General features: G+C 41.1%; 1 protein-coding gene across 1 annotated transcript in view; it reads right to left on the bottom strand.

Moving 5' to 3' along the window:
• The window catches only part of TRPC4 (transient receptor potential cation channel subfamily C member 4), a 497,078-nt gene extending 470,845 nt beyond the window's left edge, over positions 1–26,233 (bottom strand). The window contains exon 1 of the mRNA XM_080659641.1: positions 26,107–26,233. The gene's annotated coding sequence lies outside the window, so the exon portion shown is untranslated. The remainder of the gene's footprint in view (positions 1–26,106) is intronic.
• Positions 26,234–26,939: the final 706 nt, after the last annotated feature.

The raw sequence follows: 26,939 nt of genomic DNA, 5'->3' as shown, positions 1-26,939 counted from the left end.
CAAAGGCAGCATGAACATACAATGGAGTAAAGCTAGTCTCTTCAATAAATGTTGTTGGGAAACTTGGACAGGTACATGCAAAAAAAAGAAATGAAACTAGACCACCAACTTACACCATACATAAGAATAAGCCCAAAATTTTGAAACCATAAAAATCCTAGAGGAAAACATAGGCAACAAAATCTCAAACATATCATATAGCAGAATTTTCACTGATAACATCACCTAGGGCAAGAGAAACAAAGAAAAAACTAAATCAATGGGACTACATGAAACTAAAAGTTTCTGCACAGCAAAATAAATCAGCATGAAAATGAAAAGGAAACCCCTGTATGAGAGGACATATTTGCCAACAATACATCTGATAAGGGGTTAATTTCTAAATCTGAGACTTTAATCATTGCCTCCCACCTAACTAATTTAATACAATTCAAATGACAGACATCGTGAAAGTATATCATCATGCTATCATTTTTCTCAAATGTGATTAACCATAGTATCCTATCAACCATAATATTCCATACTTCCAGGGTAATTTACTGTAAAAACCGTTACATTTGAGTCTGAAATGTGACCTTTTTATTAGTCAGATAATCAATAATTAGTTTTCAGATACAAATTTTACCTTCAGCAGAATTTTTGCAAGCAGAAAATAAGATGTATTTTCTTGTGCTTTAATGTTGCACTGTACAACTTTGTTAACAGGTTATATCAGTGAAGATGCTGGGAATATAAATCAAATCAACAGAATAGAGGATGATTACAGAAAAAACATAAATTATTTAATTCTACTTTTTCATTGCTACTGTTGTCAGGTATCTGTTACTATAAGAAAAATATATTTTCAGCTGTTTCAGACAATGGACCTTTTTCTAAAAGACAATGCTTTATATAAAGATGATTATTAAAAATTAAAAATATTTAATGGGACTACTATTCTAAACAGACACCGGAAGTCTAGAACTATCATATGATCCAGGATACCACTTCTGGGTATACATGTTTAAAGGAAATGAAAAGAGGATCTCAAAGATATATCTATACTTTCATGTTTATTGCAGCATTTTTCACAAGAGCCCAGATATAGAAATTACCAATATCTGTTAATGAATCAATTGATAATTAAGATAATACACACATGCATCCATGTGCATGTGCACGTGCACACACACACACACACACACACACACACACACACACACACCAGAATATTAGCCATGAGAAAGAAGGAAATTCTGCCATTTGAGATAATACAGTTGGACCATGAGGGCTTAAGTGAAATTAACCCAACAGATAAAAACAAAGGGAATACTATGTGTTCTCTCTTATATGTGAAATCTAAAAAAGTCAAACTCATAGAAATAGAGAGTATAAAAATGGTTGCCAGGAGCTGAGTAGGGGTGGAGAAAATAGGAAGATGTGGGTAAAAAAGTATAAACTTTCAGTTATAAGATGTGTAAGGTCTGATGATCTAATGATGGATATAGTTTATAAAATTGTATTGTATAATTGAAATTTGCTAAAAGAGTAGAATATAAATGTTCTCATAAAAATGATATATGTAGATATGTTAATTAACTAGATGGGAGTAATCTTTTCACAATGCATATATCAAATTACTACAATGTACATCTTAGATATCTTACAATTTTCTTTGTAAATTATTTTTCAATAAAGTGGAAAATGTTTAGACAGTTATACCCCCTTCCCCATCTCATCGTTTGGGGAAAAACAGATCTAGCTGTGAGATAATTAAAAGTTTAGTGAAGTCATTATCCAAGAATGCCTTCAAATGGATTAGGGAGATCTGTGAAAAGGTGCTCTTGGTCAATAGTACTAGTGAGAGAAAAGTGGCATGATGGCTTTCTGGCAAATCTATATGATGTGTGAAAAAGAAAAAAAAGTGCTCAAGTCAGGAAGAATTAGGGACAAAGTATTTGGAGTAGAAATGAGATGACTGTTTGGGATGGGATTGAGAAACACCAAACATCTGTTCTTTTCCTCAAGGACTAACTTGGGTATGTGGGATTCCTCAAAATTCCCTAGATGGCACCTCACAAATTTTGGGAAAGCCTAGTTATCTCTATCCAGATGTACCAGGAGATTTGCTCACAGCCTATTACAAAGGCCTGGATTCGCATAATTAAATAAAATTTATGGGCTTCCTGGGTTGGAGACTGGGTGTGCAGCTACAGAGGCCCAAGTACTTGATAGAAAGGAAGCTTTGGGCGGGGTTAAGTGAGACTGTGTATCATTATGCCTTCCAGCTTTTCCATGTTGCTGTCCCCGGTGATATAAAAACTGTACTTCATCTACACCATGAAATACTACTGAGAAATAAAAAAAGGAACAAGCTATTAATACACACAATACTTAGATGAATCTCGAGGTTGGTAGACAAAATGTTCCACTGGAAGGGAAGTATGGCTTTAGGATAGATTTTTATGAGGTTCAGCAATGGGAAAATAGTATACCACTCATCCACTTCTACATCCTTTTTGCATTGATTAAAAACTACAATGTTTATATATATTTGAAAAGACAAGTAATGAACATATCAAGATAAATAAGTCTGATTTGGATTACATAAAACAATGAGCAGATCTATTAATCATATGCTGCAATGATACAGATGATAAAATTAAAAAGGATTTCTCTCTCATTGACAGGTTTGGATGATGTCTTAAGTTATGATTTAGTGTAATATAGTGTTAGGCACATCTGCAGAGAAACTTTAAGGATATGCATTCTATCAAGCTTTAGGCAAGTTTAGCAATAGTAGTTATAAGTGTAATACAAACAGCAGTGCGTGGTAGCACTTTTCCATCCCTGTATAATGTACTTCAAATGGGAAAAATTAAGATTACTCAGAAAAACCACAGGACTGAAAAAAAAAATCTCACCTCAATGACAGAGGTCAAACTGCTACCACATTATAATGCCTCTACTTTTTGTTCATTAATAGTGTGTTTACTATTCAATAAGGAAGAGCTATTAGTTGGAATTTAATTGCAATTGATTTGTGCCACATTAATATTGTTTTATTTAGAATTTATTATTTGATATAAAATAGCTTTAAAGTGGTTGGTTAGTTTCCAATGTCAAAGAGTTGGTAGTTTATCAAGAATAATGTTACCTATCCTATCTAATAAAGAGGGAATATACAAATTGACTGTCACTCCATCACAAAGATGGCAGCACGTGTAGCCACAAGATGGCGGCACCCACTCCTCTCAGCCCCACTGGAGTCTCCCAGTCCCGGGGGGGTAGGGGGGGAAACATGAGCAGCCTGGCAGAATGTTTGCTTCATTGCCGCAGCGACTAGGCAAGCGTTTCACCCCGGCCATGGAGGGCCTCTGGCCAGAAGGCACAGAGCGGCCAGAGCTAAACACTTGCTTCATCACCCCGGCGATGAGGCAAGTGTTCCCTCCTGGCTGCAGAGGATCTCTGGTCAGGCTGGGCCCAGAGAGGCAGGGTGCAATGTTTGTTTCATCATCAATGCCCCGGAGACTCTGACAGCAGGGAGGAGGAAGTCCCACCCCCTCAGAATCAGCCAGAATCAGCCGTTGGTCAGACAGCTCTCAGCTGCCTGAAAGCCAGGACTCTCATTCACCTGCATCTCAGACCGTGACAACAGGGAGGTGGGACTATGTCTAAAGAGCAACTATTGATACAACATAGCTCTGGAGCCAAAAGAAGCTGGTGTTATCAACAGAAAATGTCTGAAGACCAACATGCATCTGATGTTGAAAGAAGGCGGAGCCTGCCACAGAATGTATCTGAAAAGCTACCATTGGCAAAATGTAGCTCTGAAGCTGAAAAAAGCCAGCATCATCAACAGAAAATGTCTAAAGACCAATGTGCCTTTGAAGTTGAAAGCAGGCGGTGGTGACGACAGAATATGTCTAAAGAACAGTCATCAACAAGTACTACCAATACTGGTAGGAACTGCCTTCTCAGCAAAAATGGAGTACATTAGGATGCGATTCTCCAACATAGTTGTGGTGGAATGATTGTCAGATATCAATTTTGCCTATCACTAAATTTCTCTGATGAAAACCCATCTGATGGGAAATTTACTCGATGTTGTAGCAAAGGTAAAATCTGTCCAAATGATATACATTTTCCAGAATACTCAGCATATTTAAAAAGATTAATGACAAACGAAGATTCTGACAGTAAAAATTTAATGGAAAATATTTGTTCCATAAATAGTTCTTTTGATTTTGTTTCCATGGGTACAAATATTGCATCACCATCAGGATATGGGCCATGATGTTTTAGAATACATGGACAAGTTTATCACCATACTGGAACTTTACAGTGTTTTATGGTGTTTCTCAGATGCAGGGGAGGGCAGTTGTGGGGGGGACCGGGCCTGCAGAGGAGGGCAGTTGGGGGTGACCAAGCCTGCAGGGGAGGGCAGTTGGGGGGACCGGCCCTGCAGGGGAGGGCAGTTAAGGGCAATCAGGCTGGCAGCAGAGCAGTTAGGCATTGATCAGGCTGGCAGGAGAGTAGATAGGGAGGTGATCAGGCTGGCAGGCAGAAGCGGTTAGGGGCACTCAGGCATGCAGGCAGGTGAGCGGTTGGGAGCCAGCAGTCCTGGATTGTGAGAGGGATATCTGATTGCCCGTTTAGGCCTGATCCCACTGGCCTAAACAGGCAGTTGGACATCCCTCGTGGGGTCCCAGATTGGAGAGAGTGCAGACTGGGCTGAGGGACACCCCCTCAATTCACAAATTTCATGCACTGGGCCTCTAGTCTTAATATATAAAAATCCTGGGTCCATCACGACCTGGGGCTCGACCAACTGGAAGTCAGTCCTGCAGTCAGCGCTGGGTTGCCATGACAACCCAGCATTGACTGCTGTGGCTGCAGGCATGGTGACCCAGCACTGCCTGCTGAGGGGGCTTTGAATCAGGCCCAGAGAGAGGCCTGAGGAGAGAAGTAGGGTCTGATCCTTAGCCTGTGTAGCAGCTGTTGACCAGCACTTGCCTCTTGCTTTCTCTCCAGGCCAGGCCAGCAGCCATGACTCCATTTCTCTCCAGCCCTCCACCAGGGCTGCTGATCAGCCCTGCCTTTCTGATCATGCCCTGATGATAGTCCCAGAGATGCTGACTGGCATAGAAACTGACCAATCTGAACCAAATCTGGGTGAAGTGCCAGGATCCAATGGCTGCCTAAGAGGCGGAGCTTTTGACACTGGCATAGAAACTGACCATCAGAACCAAATCTAGGTCAACTGTGAGGAGCCAATGGCTGCCTAGGAGGCGGAGCTTTTGACACTGACTGGCATAGAAACTGACCAATCAGAACCAAATTGGCCAGCAGAGGAGGGCAGTTGGGGGCAAGATCAGGCCTGGCAGGGGAAGGCAGTTAGGGGTGATCGGGCAGGCAGAGGCAGTTAGAGGTGATCAGGCTGGCAGGAGAGGGCAGTTGGGGCGATCAGGCCAGCAGGGGAAAGCAGTTGGGGGCGAGATCAGGCTGGCAGGGGAGGGCCGCTGTGAGCAAGATCACGCCAGCAGGGAAGGGCAGTTGGGGGCAACCAGGCTTGCAGGGGAGGTCAGTTGGGGATGAGATCAGGTCAGCAAGTGAGGGCCATTGAAGGCAAGATCAGGCCAGCAAGGGAGAGTCGTTGGGGGCGAGATCAAGCTGACAGGGGAGGGCATTTGGGGGCAACCAGGCCTACAGGGGAGGGCAGTTGGGGGCAAAATCAGGACGGCAGGGGAGGGCAGTTGGGGGCGAGATCAAGCTGGCAGGGGAGGGCAGTTGGGGGCAAGATCAGGCCGGCAGGGGAGGGCAGTTAGCGGTGATCAGGCAGGCAAGCAAAGAGGTTAGGGGCAATCAGGCAGTCAGGCAGAGGCAATTAGGGGCGATCAGGCAGGCAGGCAGGTGAGTGGTTAGGAACCAGATTGTGAGAGGGATGTCCGACTGCCAGTTTAGGGATCAGGCCTAAACCGGCAGTTGGACATCACCCAAGGGGTCCCCGATTGGAGAGGGTGCAGGCTGGGCTGAGGGAGTGCCCCTTCCATGCATGAATTTCGCGCACCAGGCCATTAGTATGCTAATAAAAAATTAGGTTGTCCAACTGGTGTTCACTGATTGAACATCAACCTATGAACCAGGAGTTCACAGTTCAATTTCTGGTCAAGGCGCATGCCTGATCCCCAGTCAGGGTTGTTCAGGACCCAGTTCATCAATGATTCTCTCTCATTGCTGGTGCTTCTCTCTCCCTCTCCCCTTTTCTCTGAAATCAATAATAATATATTTTAAAAATTAAAATATATTCCAAAACACTTTTGTAGTTGCTATTTTTATTTCTCTATGGGTATAATTATGTACCTATACTGTGCCATATGAGTATAATCTCTTTAAAGAAAACATTCTGCCTAACTTTTTCACTTCAGTCTACTGTCCCCAAGAATGCATGTGTGTGGACATGTATACAATTTTATTTTTCTAAAGATGAATGTACTGTCCCTCAACTTTAATTCAGCCTACTCTAGTGTAAGAAATAAAGGTAAAAATAGCTAATCAAAAGTTAGGTAAATATTTTGTATCAGTTAGTCTTACATTTATATTTCAAACTAGAGGCCTGGTGCACAAAATTCGTGCACAGGGGGGGAGGGTGTATCCTTCAGCCCAGCCTGCACCCTCTCTAATCTGGGACCCTCAAGGGATCTCCGACTGCCCATTTAGGCCCAATCCAAATGGGATCGGGCCTAAACGGGCAGTCGGACATCCCTCTTACAATCCAGGACTGCTGGCTCCCAACTGCTCACCTGCCTGCCTGCCTGATTGCCCCTAACCGCTTCTGCCTGCCAGCCTGATCACCCCTAACCACTCCTCTGCCAGCCTGATCAATGCCTAACTGCTCCCCTGCTGGCCCAATTGCCCCTAACTACCCTCCCCTGATGGCCTGGTCACCCTTAACTGCCCTCCTCTGCCGGCCTGGCTGCCCCTAACTGCTCTCCCCTGCAGGCCTAGTTGCCCCTAACTGTCCTTCCCTGCAGGCCTGGGTGCCCCCAACTCCCCTCCCCTGCAGGCCTGGTCCCCCAACTGCCCTCCCCTGCAGGTCTGATCTCCCCCAACTGCCCTCCCTTGCAGGCCTGGTCCCCACCAACTGCCCTCCCCTGCAGGCCTGATCGCCCCCAACTGTCTTCCCCTGCCAGCCATCTTGTGGTGGCCATCTTGTGTCAACATGGGGACAGCCATCTTTAACCACATGGGAGTGGCCATCTTGTGTGTTGGAGTGATGGTCAATTTGCATATTACATCTTCATTATATAGGATAATTGGCAAACACTTTCAGTGCATTGCTAAAATTTTTAGGAAAAATGTATTTAAAATTAAAATGTTAAACTTTTAAAAATAGTTACCTATGATTAATAAATCAGTAATATATGATAAATAATATACTGTTTCAGGAAAGGTATTTGACAATATTATATATGTAGTGAATATTTTTAGTACTTACCTTACAATTATAGCGAGCATTCATTTTAGTTTAAAATACAAAAATGGCCCCAAATCCCAGCAATTGACCCTGTAATGATTTTTTTCCTTTTAATGAAGCAGAGTGCAAGTGATAATTTTTCTTTAATACAATAGACTAAATAACCTTCCTTATAATTCTTTTCTTAAGCCATTATTGGTTTAATTTCTTAAATATGTTAGGAAAAAAAACAAAACACTTCTACTTGTAACCTAAAGAATAGAAACTCGTAATGGTATTTTATCAGAAATCATAATTTAGTAGAGTTTTCTATTAAATTTCTCACAATTTTACCAATGTTCAGAAAAAATAAACTATCATCGTTGTTGCCATCTACATGTGTAAGAGCCCTGCTCTGATGAAGGGATCAGCGAATGTGGATTTATATATGGCAACTCCTGTCATAGCCTCCCTCCAGTCCATGAGAGGAGAGCCTTAAACCCAGGACCAATGTAGACAATTGAATATATCCATCTGTAAGTAGAGGACTAATAGAGTGCAAGCAGTAGATATTTTTTAATGTTGCATTGGAAATGAAAGCCTTTGAGCAGTCACTCTTTTTACTATACTTGTATATATTCATTTTATTATGGTTAAAATAATCAAAATAAAATCTGACAGATCCTGACACACTCTGAAAGCTAATGAATACCAATTCATTTTATGAGTAGAGATTCACTTTAATCACATTAATTTTCACACATAATACTCGTATATTTTATAGATGAGATCTTATTTTGACTAATAAAACAAATAATAGCATTATAATAATGTAGCTCATCTTTCATATAACATTCATTGAATAAACTGAAATGAATCAAAGTTATGTTTCAAATATATCTAGATTAGTCAATGATAGGTCATTTCAAATACCTAATTTGTTTAGATCTTCTCAATCAGTTTGTCTCTTGCCCCTGTTTTACATTGTAAATATCTATGATATTTTTAAAAATATTACATTATAAAAAAATCCTTTGCATTTTTGTTGTTAAAAAAATACTACTAAATATTATTCTGAAAGGGTGAATTTTCAATATTTAATTGTATCCAATATTTCAATTACAACTATGAGATAATTGGTAAGAAAGTATTTAAGCATGTTAAAAAGTGTGCTTTAAGTTCAGATATTAATGGTTCACTGCTACGTATAACAGAACACAAAACAATTTTTATTCTCCAAGTTAAAGTTGTTGATAGTTTACATGTTAGAAAAATTCTTTTTTATAACTACTATTATAATGAAATATTTTTTCATTAAATCTTCTTTTATTCATGAAAGGGCAAAATTATTTGCTGGTTCACTGTGTTGCAAGAAAATGAAAATATGCAGTTCAGCTCTCTATACTTGCTCATTACAAATCAAAATGTTAAGCTGTGATGTTAAAATGAACCAGCCAGGCGTCCTCAAACTACGGCCTGCGGGCCACATGCAGCCCGCTGAGAACATTTATCTGGCCGACTCGTCCCGGGCCTGCAGTGTGCATAGGAATTTGTTCATAGTTTTTTTTTAAACTATAGTCTGGCCCTCCAATGGTCTGAGGGACAGTGAACTGGCCCCCTGTTTAAAAAGTTTGAGGACCCCTGAATAAGCAAATACGTCTTTCTCCCTGCCATCATTTTTTTCTTATATAGCACATGCAGAGGGACATACTTTTTTTTTTTTTTTTAGATACAAGGCTATTTAATATCCTACAGAACAACAATAACCCTAAAATTTGAGTTTTATTTAGAAATATTTATTTCTTCTTAATTATAAAGGTTCTCAGAGGCTTAGAAGTAGGCATTCTAATTATTTCACATAACTCTCAGAAAGCAAAACTTCTGGCAAAGTATGGGTAGTCCTAGGGATACAGGTCCCAAAAAATGATTTTACAAAGATCAATGTAGCTAGTTCAGTCTCTTTTTGTTCACAATATTTAATATCATGAAAATATGGCCTATTTTTAAGTCTTCAAAATATTCTTAGCTCTAGACAGAAGAGCTGACTAAAGAACATACACAGTGGATACTGAGAATACCTAGATGACTGAAGAATGGATATTTCCAACAATATCTAGATTCAACATCTTTTAGATCCCAAGGAAAAGGTGTAGGGGGTAGAATCCAAGTCACTACATCCCTAGCTCTGAAACAGGCTTCTTCTCTTAGGTTTGCTTGATTGGTTACAAGGGGAATTGGGCAAAATGTGAATGTATCAATATAAATCCATCAAGACTTAGGAAAAAAACCTATCTCCTAAAATGCATTGCCTCTGAAAGGTAATTTAGTAATATCTATATATACAAAAACAGCATCATTAATACCATCAATAATGCTATTTAAATTTAACATTGATTTATAGTTGGAAAACCTAAATCCTACTCTTATAGGAAACAATAATTTGAGGCAAGGAGGATACATGTGAATTTCTTCCAACAAGAACCAATGTTTTGTTGTGTTTTAATTCCAATTGTGTACCTTGTACTGCCAAGACTTTGACATAAATTTTCAACTTAATTTGCCAAATATAATCACTCCAAAGAAGTCTATGGCTGAGGAGAAAAAATGGCGGTGGAATAGACAGACATGTTCCGAGCCTTGTCCCAGAGTAGAAAGAAAGAACAGCTGAGGGTCGCACGAGGAGTGTTTGTTGGCTAGTGAAGGGACAGCTAAATTCCAGAAGAAGATGGGGGACTGCTAGATGGGGTTCCCCTGACCTGACAGCCCCCAATGCGGCTGGGTCCCTTCCCGGAGCTGCAGGCTTGGACACGGAGTCTGCGCCATCTTGAACGGAAAGTGGAGCTTATCGGAAGCCTGAGAATCCACAAGTGCAGCACCCACGGAACAGCTGCAAGCCCCAGAACACCGGTCCCCAGTTGGCGCAAACACGCGGATTCAGAGGAGCTCTACACTCCACCACGGAAAGGTCAGATTTCGCCTGAAATAAGAAGAGAGAGAACTACATAACCAGACATCCAGAGAAGAGAGACCATGGGGAGACAAAGAAATAGCCCACAAATGAAAGAAAAGCAGGCATCACCAGAAAAGAAAGTAAACAAAATGGAAGCAAGCAACCTTCCAGAGAAAGAATTCAGAGAAATAGCCATAAGGTGGCTGAAAAGAATGGAAGACAAATTCGACAATATGAGCAAGAACCAAGGGGAAATGAAGAAGAACCAAGAAGAAATGAAAAATTACATCGCTGCTGTAAAGAACTCAATAGAAACCATCAAGAGTAGACTAGAAGAAGCAGAGGACCGCATCAGTGAGCTAGAAGACAAGATGGGAAAAAATACCCAAGTAGAGCAACTTCTAGAAAAAAAATTAAAAGGCAGGAGGAGAGCCTAAGGGAACTTTGGGACAACACGAAACAAAACAACATCCTCATAATAGGGGTTCCAGAAGGAAAGGAAGCTGAGCAAGGAATAGAAAACCTGTTTGAAGAAATAATGACAGAAAATTTCCTTGATATAGGGAAGAAAAACCCCACACAAATCCAAGAAGTTCACAGAGTCCCAAGCAAAAGGAACCCCAAAAGACCGACGCCAAGGCACATCATAATTAAATTGGCAAACACCAACGACAAAGTAAGAATCTTAACAGTGGCAAGAGAGAGACAGAAAGTTACATACAAAGGAACCCCCATCAGACTAGCAACTGATTTCTCAACAGAAACTCATCAGGCCAGAAGGGAATGGAATGAAATATACAAAGTCATGCAAAGGAAGGGTCTGAATCCAAGGTGACTGTACCCAGCAAGGCTATCAACCAAAAGCGAAGGTGAAATCAGGAGCTTCACAGACAAAAAAGGACTAAGGGAATTTATTACCACCAAACCAGCAATGCAAGAAATGCTAAAGGGTCCACTGTAAAAAAAAAAAAAAAAAAAAAAAAAAAAAAAAAAAAAAAAAAAAAGAAGAAGAAGAAGAAATAGGAAGCGAAGAAGGAACACAGGGGTAAAGAATAAAAATGGCGACAAATAAGTACCTATCAATAATAACTTTAAATGTAAATGAATTAAATTCCCCAATCAAAAGACATAGGATAACGGATTGGACAAGAAAACAAGACCCATATATCTGCTGTCTACAAGAAACCCACCTCAGAAAAAAAGACGCACACAGACTGAGGGTGAAGGGATGGAAAAAGGTTTACCAGGCAAATGGAACTGAAAAAGAAGCTGGGGTAGCAATACTTATATCTGAGAAATTAGATCTCAAAGTGAAGGACATAACAAGAGATAAGGAAGGCCAGTTCATAATATTAAAGGGAGAAATCCAACAAGAAGAAATGACTCTGGTAAACATATATGCACCCAATACAGGAGCACCCAAATACATAAAAAAACTCCTGGAGGATATCAAGGGAGAGATTGACAGCAATACAGTCATAGTAGGAGACTTTAATACCCCACTATTACCATTAGACAAATCCTCTAAACAAAAAAGCAGCAAAGAAACATCAATCCTAAATGACTCACTAGACCAGATGGAATTAATTGACATCTTCAGAACATTTCACCCGAAAGCCACAGAATATACATTCTTCTCAAGTACACATGGGTCATTTTCAAAGATAGACCATATATTGCGATATAGGCAAAGTCTATTCAAATTCAAGAAGGTAGAAATTATATTAAGCATCTTCTCAGACCACAGTGGCATAAAACTGGAAATCAACTACAATAAAAACAACCCAAAGAAATCAAACACATGGAGACTAAACAGCATGCTATTAAACAATGACTGGGTTACCAGAGAGATCAAGGAAGAAATAAAAAACATCATGGCAACAAATGACAATTAAAACACTGCAATCCACAATCTATGGGACACAGCGAAAGCAGTCTTGAGAGTGAAGTTCATAGCTCTACAAGCCTACTACAAAAAACAAGAAACAATGGTAATGAATTACCTAACCCAACAACTCAAAGAGTTAGAAAAAGAGCAACAAGAAAAGCCCAGTGTAAGCAGAAGGAAGGAAATAATAAAGATCAGGGCAGAAATGAATGAAATAGAGACCAAAGAAACAATACAAAAGATCAACAAAACCAAAAGCTGGTTCTTTGAAAGGATAAACAAGATTGATGAACCTCTAGCCAGGCTCACCAAGAAGAAAAGAGAGAGGACCCAAATAAACAAAATCAGAAATGAAAGAGGTTAAATAACAACATATCCCGCCGAAATACAAAAGATTGTTAAAAAATACTATGAACAACTCTATTCTAACAAAGTGGACAACCTGGAAGAAATGGACATATTCCTAGAAAAAATATAACCTTCCAAAACTCAATCAGGAAGAATCTAAACAGCTCAATATGCCAGTAACTATGGAAGAAATTGAAGCAGTCATCAAAAAGCTTCCGGCAAACAAAAGCCTGGGGCCAGACAACTTCACAGGGGAGTTTTACCCAACATTCAAGAAAGAACTAAAACCTATTCTCCTTCGACTATTCCAAAAAATTCAAGAGGCGGGAACAATTCCAAGCTCCTTCTATGAAGCCAGCATCACCCTAATACCAAAACCAGATAAAGACAACACAATGAAAGAGAATTACAGGCCAATATCCCTCATGAACGTAGATGACAAAATTCTCAACAAAATTCTAGCAAATCAGATCCAGCATTACATCAGAAAGATCATACACCATGACCAAGTAGGGTTTATCCCAGGAATGCAAGGATGGTACAATATCCGTAAATCAATAAAGGTGATACATCACATAGACAAATTGAGAGAGAAAAATCACATAGTCATATCAATTGATGCAGAAAAAGCATTTTACAAAATCCAACACCCTTTCTTGATAAAAACTCTCAACAAGGTGGGAATAGAAGGATCATACCTCAACATAATGAAAGCTATATATGATAAACCCACAGCTATCATACTCAATGGTCAAAAACTAAAACCATTTCCCCTAAGAACAGGAACAAGACAGGGATGCCCACTCTCACCACTCCTGTTCAATATAGTACTGGAAGTATTAGCCATTGCAATTAGACAAGAAGAAGAAATAAAAGGCATCCAAATTGGAAAAGAAGAAGTAAAGCTGTCCCTATTTGCAGATGACATGATATTGTACATAAAAAAACCAAAAGACTCCATGAAAAAACTAACAGACTTAATAAATGAATTCGGAAATGTAGCAGGATACAAAATTAATGCCAAGAAATCTATTGCATTTCTATACAACAATAGTGAACTTACAGAAAGAGAGACTAAAAAAGCAATCCCATTTACCATCACACCAAAAAAATTAAGATACTTAGTAATAAACCTAACCAAGGAGGTAAAAGACCTATACGTGGAAAACTATAGGACACTGAAAAAAGAGATAGAGGAAGATGTAAACAGATGGAAGAACATACCATGCTCATGGATTGGTAGAATCAACATCATTAAAATGTCCATACTACCCAAAGCAATCTATAGATTCAATGCACTCCCCATTAAAATACCAATGGCATATTTCACAGGCCTAGAAAGAACTCTCCAAAAATTCATCTGGAATAAAAAAAGACCCCGAATAGCCACTGCAATCCTGAGAAAGAAGAATAAAGTAGGAGGGATCTCAATACCAGATTTCAAGCTGTATTACAAAGCCACTGTCCTCAAAACAGCCTGGTACTGTCACAAGAACAGACATATAGATCAATGGAATAGAACAGAGAATCCAGATATTGACCCAAATCACTATGCGCAATTAATATTTGACAAAGTAGGCATGAACATACAATGGAGTCAAGACAGTCTCTTCAATAAATGGTGTTGGGAAAATTGGACAGATACATGCAAAAAAATGAAACTAGATCACCAACTTACACCATACACAAAAATAAACTCAAAATAGATACAGGACTTAAATATAAGACGGGAAACCATAAAAATACTAGAGGAATACACAGGCAGCATAATCTGAGACATATGCCGAAAGAACTTCTTCACTGATACTGCCCCTAGGGCAAATGAAGCCAAAGAGAAAATAAACAAATGGGACTACATCAAAATAAAAAGCTTTTTCACAGCAAAAGAGACCATCAACAAAACAACAAGAAATCCCACTGTATGGGAGAACGTATTTGCAAATGTTATCACTGATAAAGGTTTAATCTCCAACATCTACAGGCAGCTTATACAACTTAATAAAAGGAAGATAAATGATCCAATAAAAAAATGGGCAACGGACCTAAATAGAATCTTTTCGAAAGAAGACAGAAGGAAGGCCAAGAGACACATGAAAACATGCTCAAAGTCACTAATTATCCGAGAGATGCAAATCAAAACGACAATGCGATACCATCTCACACCTGTCAGAATGGCTATCATCAACAAATCAACAAACGACAAGTGTTGGCGAGGATGCGGAGAAAAAGGAACCCTCGTGCACTGCTGGTGGTAATGCAGACTGGTGCAGCCACTGTGGAGAACAGTATGGAGTTTCCTCAAAAAACTGAAAATGGAACTCCCATTTGACCCAGTAATCCCACTCCTAGGAATATATCCTACAAAACTAGAAACACCAATCAGAAAGGATATATGCACCCCTATGTTCATAGCAGCACAATTTGCAATAGCTAAGATTTGGAAACAGCCTAGGTGCCCGTCAGCAGATGACTGGATCAGAAAACTATGGTATATCTACACAATGGAATACTATGCTGCCATAAAAAAGAAGGAATTATTACCATTTGTAGGCACCTGGATGGAATTAGAGAACATTATGCTAAGTGAAATAAGCCAGTCAATAAAAGAAAAATACCACATGATCTCACTCATTTGGGGATAATGAAAAACATTATAAACTGATGAACAAAAAGATAGATACAGAGGCAGTAAAGCACCAAACAGACTGTAAAATTACAGCGGGAAGGTTAGGGAGAGGTAGGGGAAATAAGAGATCAACTGAAGGACTTATATGCATGCATATAAGAGTAACCAACGGATGCAAAACATTGGGGGGTGAGGGCATGTATGGGGGGGGATCGTAAGATATGTACACATATAATAGCTTAATAAAAAAAAAATTAAAAAAAGAAGTCTATGGCTGCCCTTGCCTGTGTAGCTCAGTGGTCAGTGGACAGAGCATTGGCCCATGCACCGAAGGAACCCAGTTTCGATTCCCTCAGTCAAGGCCATGTACCTGGGTTGCTGGTTTGCCCTCCCTCTTTCCCTTCCACTTTCTCTGAAAAGCAATGGAGAAAATATCCTCTGGTGAGGATTACAACAATGACAACAACAAAAGTCTATGGCTTTCTTTACTTCAGTAGGTATTTCTGAGAATACTTGTATCTGTCCTCTTTTAACTCTACCCACACTTCTCACAGTGTAATGGAAGAAAACCTCTTCTCTAAGATTTCCAGCACAGCACCACTTAACTAAAACACATTAATAACTGGTTCTATAAATCCTGTGAAAAATAAGCATTATGGAGTAATTGACTGGAAGTTAAGTCCTTTGAGTAACTGTTAATTATTTTTGAAATATAGGTAATAATATAGTTCTCTATACATCACCAAAGTGCAATTTTATTATTATAGCTGGCTTCATTATATAAATAAATATGTTCAAATTCAGGTAAAAACTCCTGCATTTTTTAGCATCCTCTGGGTTTCTTGAAGGGGGTTACTGCCTAGTTCAGGAGATAGTCCTCTACCCACCTGCCAGACAGCATATAACAAGGGTTTTGCTTGTTTTACTTGTGACACCTGGAGCTAGGCTTAAGTGCTTGGAGAACATTTTGAGAGGAAAAAAATGCAAAAGGCGCTTTGCCAAAAAATGCAAAAATGAAGATCTTACTCAAATATCATTAATCCGTATATTCAATTATTCATTTAACACTATTCAACAAATATTTACTGAATGGCTATCACTTCAGTGCTCTTTTTTGTAATGGTATTACATATATCCAACAATTCTATACTACTTCAATATCAATAGGTTTTTGGACATAACCATATCAGTTTCAACTGCAGGTATAGGTTTAAAAAATATGGCAAACTTCTAAAAATGTGCTGTCAGGTAATAGATGACTTCAGAAATATATGAATGAGAGCTACTCTCATTAAATATCAACATACATTAAAAATAAATAAGCAATTGAAAATTCAGATAAAATTAAGACAAAAGCACATGAGGAGAAAATTTATATGACACTGTTAAGATGCAGTATTAACCTAACATGTCTTAACATGACTGCTATTTTTATAAACAAAGATATTTTATTAACAGCCTACAGAAGTTCTAAAGTTTGAATGAAAACTTTCAATTTATAAATTATATCATAATTATTTAAAGAAAAATATATAGCCTTGAATCTTATCTATGAGAATAAACCTTTGTTTCCCTTCCCACATATATTACATTTATATTCAAGAATAAGAAAGGAGAGAATTTTGAAAACAACCTTCCTCTGATTGAGTAGTATATCTCCTGCTGTGTTTCAAAACTTATGGAGTTTTAGTTAACAGAATATTGTTCTAAATTGTAGTCTCATAATGGATTTATGTCCCAATGTTACATTAACTTAAAAATTAAAGAAATGAATAGCTGTAAGGATCCAATGGAATTAAAAATCTTGTTAAAAGTTTGCTAATTTTATCTTTGAAACTATTAGAATTAAGTACAACATGTATTGTCTTTAGGTAGAAGTAGATATAAGTTCAAATCCTGAATCTCCAATTGCTTTGTGAATTTTTAGAAATTTAATATTTCAGATTATTTAAAAGATGGTAATAATACTTCAGTTTTACGGTAGATGTGAAGATAAACATGAAAAAAAATGTTTTAAGTTTCTAGCATAGTGACTAGCATAGATTAAGTACCTACAAATATTGAGTCCCTCCTTTTATTCTTTTCTTTTTTTTTCATCTTAGCTCCTGTTTTCCTGTCTTAAATAAACTTTAACTCTTAATTCTACTTATTCAAGCAAATTACTTATATTGATTTTTCAACATATATAAAAATATAAGAGCAAACTACAAGCAGAATATAATAAATGCATATCTGATTCATCTCACTGCACCTGCCATTTCTCAAAAAAAGAATGCAGTATGCTAGATAAAGCCATCAAGGCATATTTTTAAATTAATGTTTTAATTAGCATTTCTGATTTTTAAATGTAAAACTATGTCCATGTGTCATCTGTTACCTCTTAATGATTCTATGACACTGCTGTTTTTTTCAGACATCTTTTTTTTAATCTTTATTGTTGAAAGTATTACATATGCCCTCCCTCATTTCCCCCATTGATCTCTCCCAGCCTGCCCCAGTCCCCGACCCTAGGCCTTCACCACCTTACTGCTGTCTGTGTCCATGGGTTATGCATACATGCATACAAGTTCATTGATTGATCTCTTCCCACCCACCTACCCTCCCCTGCCTTCCCTCTGAGGTTTGACAGTCTGTTTGATGCTTCTACATCTCTGGATCTATTTTTGTTCATCAGTGTATGTTGTTCATTAGATTCCATGTATGAGTGAGATCATGCTGTATTTCAAAGAAAGCTTTTTTTAAAAAGGAGACAAAACATACACTAATATTAGTGGGATATCATCTACAGTTCAATTTAAAAAGCAGGTCAAGTACTGAAACTATTATCTTTCATAGCTTATTTAAGTAAAACTGAACTTTCAGAAGGATCATTAGACTTTTTAAAAATTTAAATAGACAACTTCATTTACCAAACTGTTCATAGAACAATGTAGTTTTAAATTGATATTTTTAATGAATGTCTTTAATTTTCATTTTCAAAGATGAATGACATATTTTCCTAAACTCATTTTCATCATAGAGTTATTTAGTAGTACTAATGTTCTCAGAGACCAGGTCTATATTTGTGGTGATTAAAAAGGTATATTCCTGAAATTATACCCCTGATCAAAATATTCTCAAATTTTTTCAAATATTGAGGTCTAAATGCAGATGAGAGGAGAGGAAAGAGTTCTAAAGCATTTTTTTTTTTAAGTCACAACTAGATAGAAGTAAATGTCCAATTAAAGTTTGGTTGAATTAACCAGTTTTAATATTTACTTGGTATGGGAGGTGACAGGGCATAAATTAAGAGATAAGATAACTTTTTTGTTTTGATCTGTCTCCATTTTTAATGAGAACCAAAATGCTTATGGAGGGCTTTCCATAGATCTTAAAGAGTTGAGTCACACTGATATCAATTTAGTCTATACAACACAATGTAGAAAGTCAAATGCACCTTACATCTGACCTTGTATAATGTTTAGCAATTATAATTTTGGGAACAGAAAATTTAAGAGTTTATTATATTTTTCTTTACCAAGCTTGAGCTTATTTTTTAAAATGAAACAATAACATTTTTATGAGAAAATTTTCAGTCCCCAGTTTTACTGTCCTAGTACTGTTTAGCATTTTTTATGTATTTGTCTTCATTAACAAAATCCTTCATCTCTTTAAAGCACTGATATTTACATTATTAAATACTGAAAAAATATGTGCATATATTTATTTTTGTTCTGAGATATGCATCAATTAGAAAATGTAGATAATTTCAGTTTTCAGCTGCTAAATGTAATGTTGATAATCTGTATTGCCATCATTTATCTGGGCAGTTAAACATGCAGATAAAAATATGACAATATTTTCAACAATATATTTATAAAAGGATTTTTTTTTTAATTCTGTAGGGTAAATCAGTAAACATGGGCTATTATTATACTTTGATAAACATTTAATTATGTTAATAACAGGGTTTAAAAGTTTAAAATATGTGTCTTTAACAAGATATTCAAATTTCCCCTAATGAGAAAAAATAAAAGCAAAGTTTCTGGTGTTTCCTATTTATGTAAAGTATGAATTAATTAATGTTATCTTATATGGAAAGTTATTTGGTCTCTTGCTATTTTAATAATCAAAATGGGCATGAAATTCATAGAGAACTTTAATTTTTTCATAGTTTTCTCTGTCCATTTTATCTTGACCTTCCAATAATAACTATAACAGAAAAATGAGCAACATAAAAATGGAAAATTTTAAAGGTTATAAATAAGGGAAATGTATTCACCCTTTACAAATCTTTGAGAATGACCATTAAGCAAGTAAATTGAAAGTTATTTTACTTTTCAATAGCAAAGATTTTTTAGAAACATTGTTAATGTTTGACAGGTTTTACTAAAGAGACAAGTTTCTTGTATCTGTGGAGCTTAGATACTGAGTTTTGATGAATGCCCATATACAAGTTCTTACCTAAGAGGAAGAAATTTTCTAAATTTGCAATTACACATCTTCTCATTATGCCTTATTTTAACTATCTGTCTCTCTATCTGAACATATATATTTATTCACTCAATGAATATTAAGCGTCTCTTATGGATCAATCTCTTTGACCTGTATTTCTCTTTGTGCATCATTTTCTTGGCATAAATCTGTGACGTCTTCACACCCACAAGCTTAGCAGACTGGTTGAGCTCTGAACAGTTACATTGAAAGGCTCTCCAGCTCTCTAGACCAGCCATGGGCAAACTACGGCCCATGGGCCGGATCCGGCCGGTTTGGCTGTTCTATCCGGCCCGCGGAGCCGAAAGAGCGGAGGGTTCTCTTGCTCTCCCCTCCGCTCCTTTACTTGCTCTAGACTCTTAAACTGATAGATCCTCCCTTCTCCCAACTGGTCGGCAGAGTATGACGTAATATGAGTCTGCCAGGACATCTCCGAGACATTGAACCACCAATCAGTGCGTGCCGAATGCCCTGGGGCCCACCCCTTCCCGTTCCACCCTGGGCCCAACCCCTTCCTGTTCCTCCCCTCAGAAGGCGTCTCCACCTCTGCACGTGTTGCTGTCTCTCCCAGCCCAGCTGAGGTCTTCCTTCTTCTCCTTCCTCTCCTCTAATCCTGGTCTTTCTACCCTCCTCCATAATGAATCTCACTCGTTAGTGTGGAATAAACTTCCTCTTTAACATGTCTTGGTCTCCAACTCCCGTTTCCTGCGCCTCAAACCTTATATCTGGTGCCAAAAACCTGGGTGGGTGAGAGCATCCCATTTGACCTTTCACAGTCCGGGGTGCCCCCCACTTCTCCCCTCTTCTCTCCTCATGGCTTGGGACCCTCAGCCTCCTTCCCCCAGCTCGGCAGTGTCAGTGGTAAGTCCCAGCCCGTGCTAATTCCTGGCAGTTTTTCTGGCATCTCTGTCCGTAAACCGCAGCCTGCATCAGAGATTGCCTTCCGGGCATAGCCCTCCGGGCCCCTCCAGGAGGGGTTCCGAACCTGGGGAGGCAGCGAAGACGTTCCTGCCCCCCCTCGGTTCTCTGGCCTTTTGGCCTCCGTCCGGACCCCAGGAAGTAGAGGAGACATCCTCTACTGTCCCTCGGGTTCCCTGTTCATAACCTTGGCTCAAAGACTGGGATGCTGGTCCTTAGCCTTTCACTACCCGACCCCAGGAATTGGAATGGGCAATCACCAAAGACACCTCTAGGGGGTCTCCTCACCAATCTGGCTACTTCTGTAACGTGGCATGGCCTCAGTATGAACTGGAATGGGTCCAGATGACCCAAAAGCAGGACTTAACATCCTCACTGACCTCAGTAATTTCTGCCGGAAAGCCGGGAAGTGGCCCAAGGTCCCATATGTCCAGGCTTTTTTTCTATCTGCGCTCCCGTCCCTCCCTCTGCTCCTTCTGTTCCACAGCCCAGGTTCTTCTAGCTCATGAGAAACCCACTCAAACTGGTCCTCAGGCCCTCTCTCTGTCTCTGACTCTTTCGACCCAGCTGCTCTTTCATTTCCACCCCTCCTGCTCCTGCTGCCCCACTTTCTGCTCCCTCTCTTCCTCCTCCTTCTTGGCAGCGGCTGCCCCTTTTCTGGCTGGCAGCCGCTGCTGCGGGAGCTGCCGTCGCTGCCTCAGGCCGTGAGCCAAGCAGAGGCTGCCACGCAGTGCAAGATACACCTGCCCGCCATCCCGCCAGCTGCTCCAAACAGCTAAGTCAGATTTCTGTTTTGGGTTGTTCTTCCCTTGTGTATTGTGAGCAGCCGCCATGTTGGCCACATGGCTTGGTGTTCCCATGGGGGCTGCCATCTTGAAATAACAAGTCCAACCCCTCTCTTTAAATGGTTACTGAGACCTCCCACAGCCTGCCCCTGCAGGCCCTGCCTGGTGTGGCCACCCGCTGCCTCACTCCTCCTCCTCCTCCGGCCACAGCCCACCGCCTGCTCCACCAACCCCTCCCCTAATGCCTTCTCAGACCCAAGTCTGAGATCTGAATACTGCATTTAAGGTTTTAATGCCTGTGAGGAGCAGGCAGAGTAAGCCCACCTTCGACAAAAGGTGAATCTGCGAACCCAAGCCTTGGTAGCAGCTCTGAGGCAGACGGCAGCCATGCATGGTCCAAAGGGGACTGTGCATGGTGGGGATGCAACGAGAGGACGAACGCCACCTGGAAGATACTTCAAGTGTGGAAATGAAGGCCACTGGGCAAAGCAGTTTCCAGGCCCCTGGCTCCAACCAAGCCCTGCCTGGCATGCAGTAAAAGTGACTGCCCCTGGAAAAGTGACGGGCCCTCTGCATCTCAGCACAGAGGGGCCGCCCTTCCAGGTCATGATCTGCCACTGGCTATGCTGGGACTGGCTGAAGACTGAAGATGCCCGGACTCAACGACCCCCATCACCCTCGCCGAGCCCAGGGTAATGCTCAAGGTAGCGGGTAAACAGGTCTCCTTTCTGGTAGATACTGGGGCTACCTTTTCTGTCCTGCCCTCCTTTTTCCGGGCCACTCTTCCCTTCCACAATCTCGGTCATGGGTATTGATGGCAAATCACCTTTTAATGCTCTGAAAACTGCTCTGGCCTCAGCGCCTTCTCACCCCACCCTCTCCCCAAATCCACCCTTCCTAGAGAACAACTTTCTTGCTGGCACAGGCTTATCAGAAACTTAGATCTTTATCTCTAGGAAAAAGTGGCAGTTTTGAATTCAAGCGGTTAGAGGCCTGGAAACAGGCTTCAGGGCCTGTTCCCTCCTCCCCCTGCCTTTTCTAAATATTTTAAATAGCATACAATACTGAAACATTAATTGCTAGACATGTTTAGAAATATTTAATGGAAGGTATGTTGAAAGTAAGAAAGAAAGGAAGGAAGGAAGGAAGGAAGGAAGGAAGGAAGGAAGGAAGGAAGGAAGGAAGGGGAAAGAAAGAAGTTCTAAAGTTAACTGTTGACAAGAATTGTAAAAGGACCCACTCAACTGGACGGTCCTGCCCCAGGGGTTCAGAGACAGTCCTCATCTGTTTGGCCAGGCCTTACTCAGAGACCTCCGACAATGCTCGTTAGAACCCAGCACTCTTCTCCAGTATGTAGATGATCTCCTTCTCTGCAGCCCCTCCCTGGACATGTCTCAGAGTCATACAGCTGGCCTCCGCTGGTAGGATTCTTCCACCATTGGGTCCCAAACTTTGCTCTCCTAGCTAAGCCCCTATACCAGGCCGCTAAAGAAACACCAGTAGGCCCCCTCTCCTCACCCTCCCTCGTTCACCTGGCTTTTTCTAAGCTCCGGGATACCCTTCTGGCATCTCTCTCTCTCTCTCTCTCTCTCTCTCTCTCTCTCTCTCTCTCTCTCTTTCCTGGACATGTCTAGGCCTTTCCAACTATTTACTGATGAAAGACAGGAATAGTTATGGGGGTCTTTACCCAGCCTCTAGGGTCAGCCTTAACCCCTGTACCCTACCTGTACAGACAGCTTGATCCCATGGTTCGGGGATGGCAGCCCTGCCTCCGGGCTCTGGCTGCAGCCACCATTCTCACCAAGGAGGCCCAGAAGATCTGCCTCCAGCAACCCTTACAGGTCTTCTCCACCCATAGACTATAGGATCTTCTGTCCCACTGATCCTTATCTCTCCTTGCCTCCTCTCGCGTGCAGAACTCCATCTTCTGTTCCTTGAGAGTCCTGACATCTCCCTAACTCAGTCCCCAGCCCTGAACCCAGCCACGCTCCTTCCCACTGCCTCAACCCAACCTGCGGCAATGCACTCCTGCCCCGAGGTCATCAGAGGCCCTCACTCAACCTCGGGCAGGACTCTCAGATTTTCCTCTCTCTAACCCTGACTTAACTAAACTGCACATACCCTACCGCCCACAATCATCGGGTAAGATCAAGAGGATCAACAGCCTCCTTAAAGGCCATCTAACTAAACTCTCTCTAGAAATTCGCAGCTCCTGGCTGGACCTCCTGCCCATGGCCCTGACCAGAATCCGGGCAACACCAAGGAGCCTCACCTTCTTAAGTTCCGGGAACATGCTGACAAGTTTCTGCCCAGGCCAGAACCAGCCAACCAAGACTCCTGAGGACCAGCCCTCCAGCTGGGGGACTCAGTCCTCCTCAAGAACCTTACCCCCAGGTTGTATTTCAGCTCCAGGCCCAGAAGAGCAGCAAAACCAGACAAGTGATGCTGTGGCAGCCTCAGGACCAGCTTTTACCTCCCAAGTGACTCAACAGGATCGCTCTCAAGACTTTACCAACCAGTCCCTTGGGGAAACCATGCTGCTGCACCCTCGTCCAGCACAGAAAACACTCCCTGTTTTTCGCTCACTAACCCCATGGCTCCTCCCATCATTAGGCCCACTGGTATCTGTTCCTTTAATCTTGCTCTTTGGCCCCTGTCTCATGTGCTGTTTCACTAGATTCTTGCAGAACAGAATGCATGCATTCACCAACCAGAAGGTGGGAGAGATCTATCTGGCCTTGAATTCACCAAAATCCTTGAGACCCCGGGTAGACGCCCCTAATGATGCCCCCTCTCAGCAGGAAGTAGCTACAGAAAATGGACCTTCACCCCCTGACCTTGCCTGGACTCTCAATTTTTTTTAATATCACCAAAAGCCTGGAATGATAGATCCTCCCTTCCCCCAACTGGTAGGTGGAGTATGATGTAACCTGCATCTGCCAGGACATCCCCGAGACATTAAACCACCAATAATTGCATGCTGAGTGCCCTGGGGCCCACCCCTTCCTGTTCCTCCCCTCAGAAGGCGTCTCCACCTCTACACGTGTTGCTGTCTCTCCCCGCCCAGCTGAGGTCCTCCTTCTTCTCCTCCCTCTCCTCTAATCCTGGTCTTTCTACCCTCTTCACTCATTAGTGCAGAATCTCACTCATTAGTGCAGAATAAACTTCCTCTTTAACATGTCTTGGTCTCCAACTCCCATTTCCTGCACCTTGAACCTTACATAAACAATGTAAGAACTTTCTTTCTGTCTGTCTGTGCTAAGCTTTATTAATCAAAGATATTTTCATATATTACTTTGATAAAGTCCATTTAAAGTCTACTGATGTGTTGATTTGCATTAACTGCATTAATTCATATAGTTTTTAAGTGTTTCTTTAACTATGTCTTATTAAATTTTGACTTAATATCTAAGTACTAGTTATCCCTATATCTTGATTTTTTTGCCTTAAATACTTAAGGGGAACGGGGAGTATTTCCTGAACTACTGTCCAGGTGAATAGAAGTAGGTGTAACAAATATTACAAATGTAAGAGTAAATACAACCATGCCACTATGATAATGATTGCAATGTTTTAACAAATCCACCCACTCACTCTCATTATTTAATTCAAAGGTTTACTTTTTTAAAAATTCTAGTTAACCTTTTCTATTAAAGATTTTGTAATGTATAATATGATAGGAGAGTTAAAAAAGATAAGATACCTGAAATTATTTTCCGTTTTATAAGAATGTTCTAAAATTCTTTTTAATAAAACAAGTAAACCTTGCTTCTGCCTTCTCTCACTCATTTGGCTTTGTGCTTACTCAATAAGCAACCTGCTGCATTTTATAGGTGGGGAATTTAATAGGGAAGGTTCCATAAGAAACCCTGTGAACAGGGATACAACATAGTGGATACAGACAAGAGCTCCCTTTCTGACTCTCTCAAACTCTATTCTCTTCCAGTATCCTCTAGTAACAAAAGGCAGGAGCGTTCACCGCTAGAACAAGTTGTGCTGTGAAGCTCAGTGATTTACCTAAGTAGTAAACAGAGTCATTGGAATTACAGTTGCCAAACGTACTAGGAATCCCAAGACTTGGTCCAGCAACAGGGGTTTCTGTTTCTTGATAGAGACTAAAAATGACGCAGAGACTAAAAATGACGCAGAGTGTAACTGATCGACAGGATATTGATCACTATCCTTTCTTCATTCCCCCAGTTTAGGTACCCAGAGTGGCTAGGAAGGGCTCACTTATATACTCCCAGTGGCCACCAAGATCTTTCTTTTCTCCCAATGCATAAAAGGGTAAAAAAAAACACACACACACAAACAACAAAACAGCTTTCCTCCCAGCATCGAGGCTTGGTTGCAGCTGCTTTGTTTACCTTATAAATCACACCGGGGGTTCATTCTTAGCCCTCTCCCCTGCATTATAGCAGGGTGTGGTGAGAGGCTAAGAAGCATCCCCAAACTCCTGCTCAGCACGGGTCAGCCACAGAAAGCTTCACAAATCCAGTAGAGTTTTAAAGAGAAACCATGCAGCGGGAGCCTTTTGAACTCCTAATCCCCCAGAGATGTCAATCCGCCTCCCAGGAAAGAGCTGGCTTCCCAGGCAGCTTGAGAAACTTAACCGAGATCCCAGAAAGGAGACTAAGTGCAACTCAGGTCAAATGGAGCTGTATGAGGCGACACCCTCTTTACCTGCAAAGTTGCAATCTTCTGGCTGAAAGGGGTTCAGTCCAAGGCGAGCGCCGGGAAAATTCTAATGGAATTCCTTAGTCTCTGCGGAGTTTCAAAGCATTCTAAAGGAAGACGCAGGAAGCTGGAGCCCTCGCAGCTGGCACAGAACTGGGCGGAGAGAGAATGCTCACAGAGCGACGCCTTGAGAGGTGGGGGAGGGGTGGCCCTGGAGCGGTAGGTGAGCACCAGGGAAGCAGAACTCGCCCACCCCCGCCCCCACCGATCCCTAGGGACAGAATTAGTGTTCCCACGAAAGACAGCTGATGAGCACAGAGGAAGGAACCCCGCCTTCGGAGCCTGGGGGCTCTGACTCCGCGTCCACACAGACTGTCTTGGAAGGGACAGTCCCTGAAGATGCGCGTCCCACGCACGGCACTGCGTGTCTGTGGAGGACACCAGCGTACTGGCAAAAGCTGACGCCTGGTTCCTAGCTCCACTGGCCCGGAATTATCTCAACGGGGCCTCGAGGCAGCCAGTTGAGTAGGGAGCTCACCACAGGCCAGTCTTCATCCAAGCAAGTTGGTGGCCAGAATCCAGCCAGTGGTTCTGGAAGCAAGCCACACCTTCAGGCTTAGGCGAGCTCTGCTGAGATGTCCGACTTCAGTTCGTGCCAGGACTCTGCTTCAGAATCCCTGCTCCTACCCCAATAAACAAGCATCCAGGAGGCAGGCCTCCAGACTTGAAAGAGTAACCTCACCCCCACTTGGCAACTCTCAAAGCTTCTCCCACTCTTGCTCCTCTGGGCTCCCGCACCCCCTCTCCAGTCCTCAAGGTGTCAGACTTCCCCTGCAAGA

Source organism: Plecotus auritus (assembly GCF_963455305.1).
Source record: "Plecotus auritus genome assembly, chromosome: 3".
Taxonomy (NCBI): Eukaryota; Metazoa; Chordata; class Mammalia; order Chiroptera; family Vespertilionidae; genus Plecotus; species Plecotus auritus.
The sequence above is the reverse complement of the archived record's forward strand: the minus strand, read 5'-3'. Positions and strand labels throughout refer to the sequence as shown.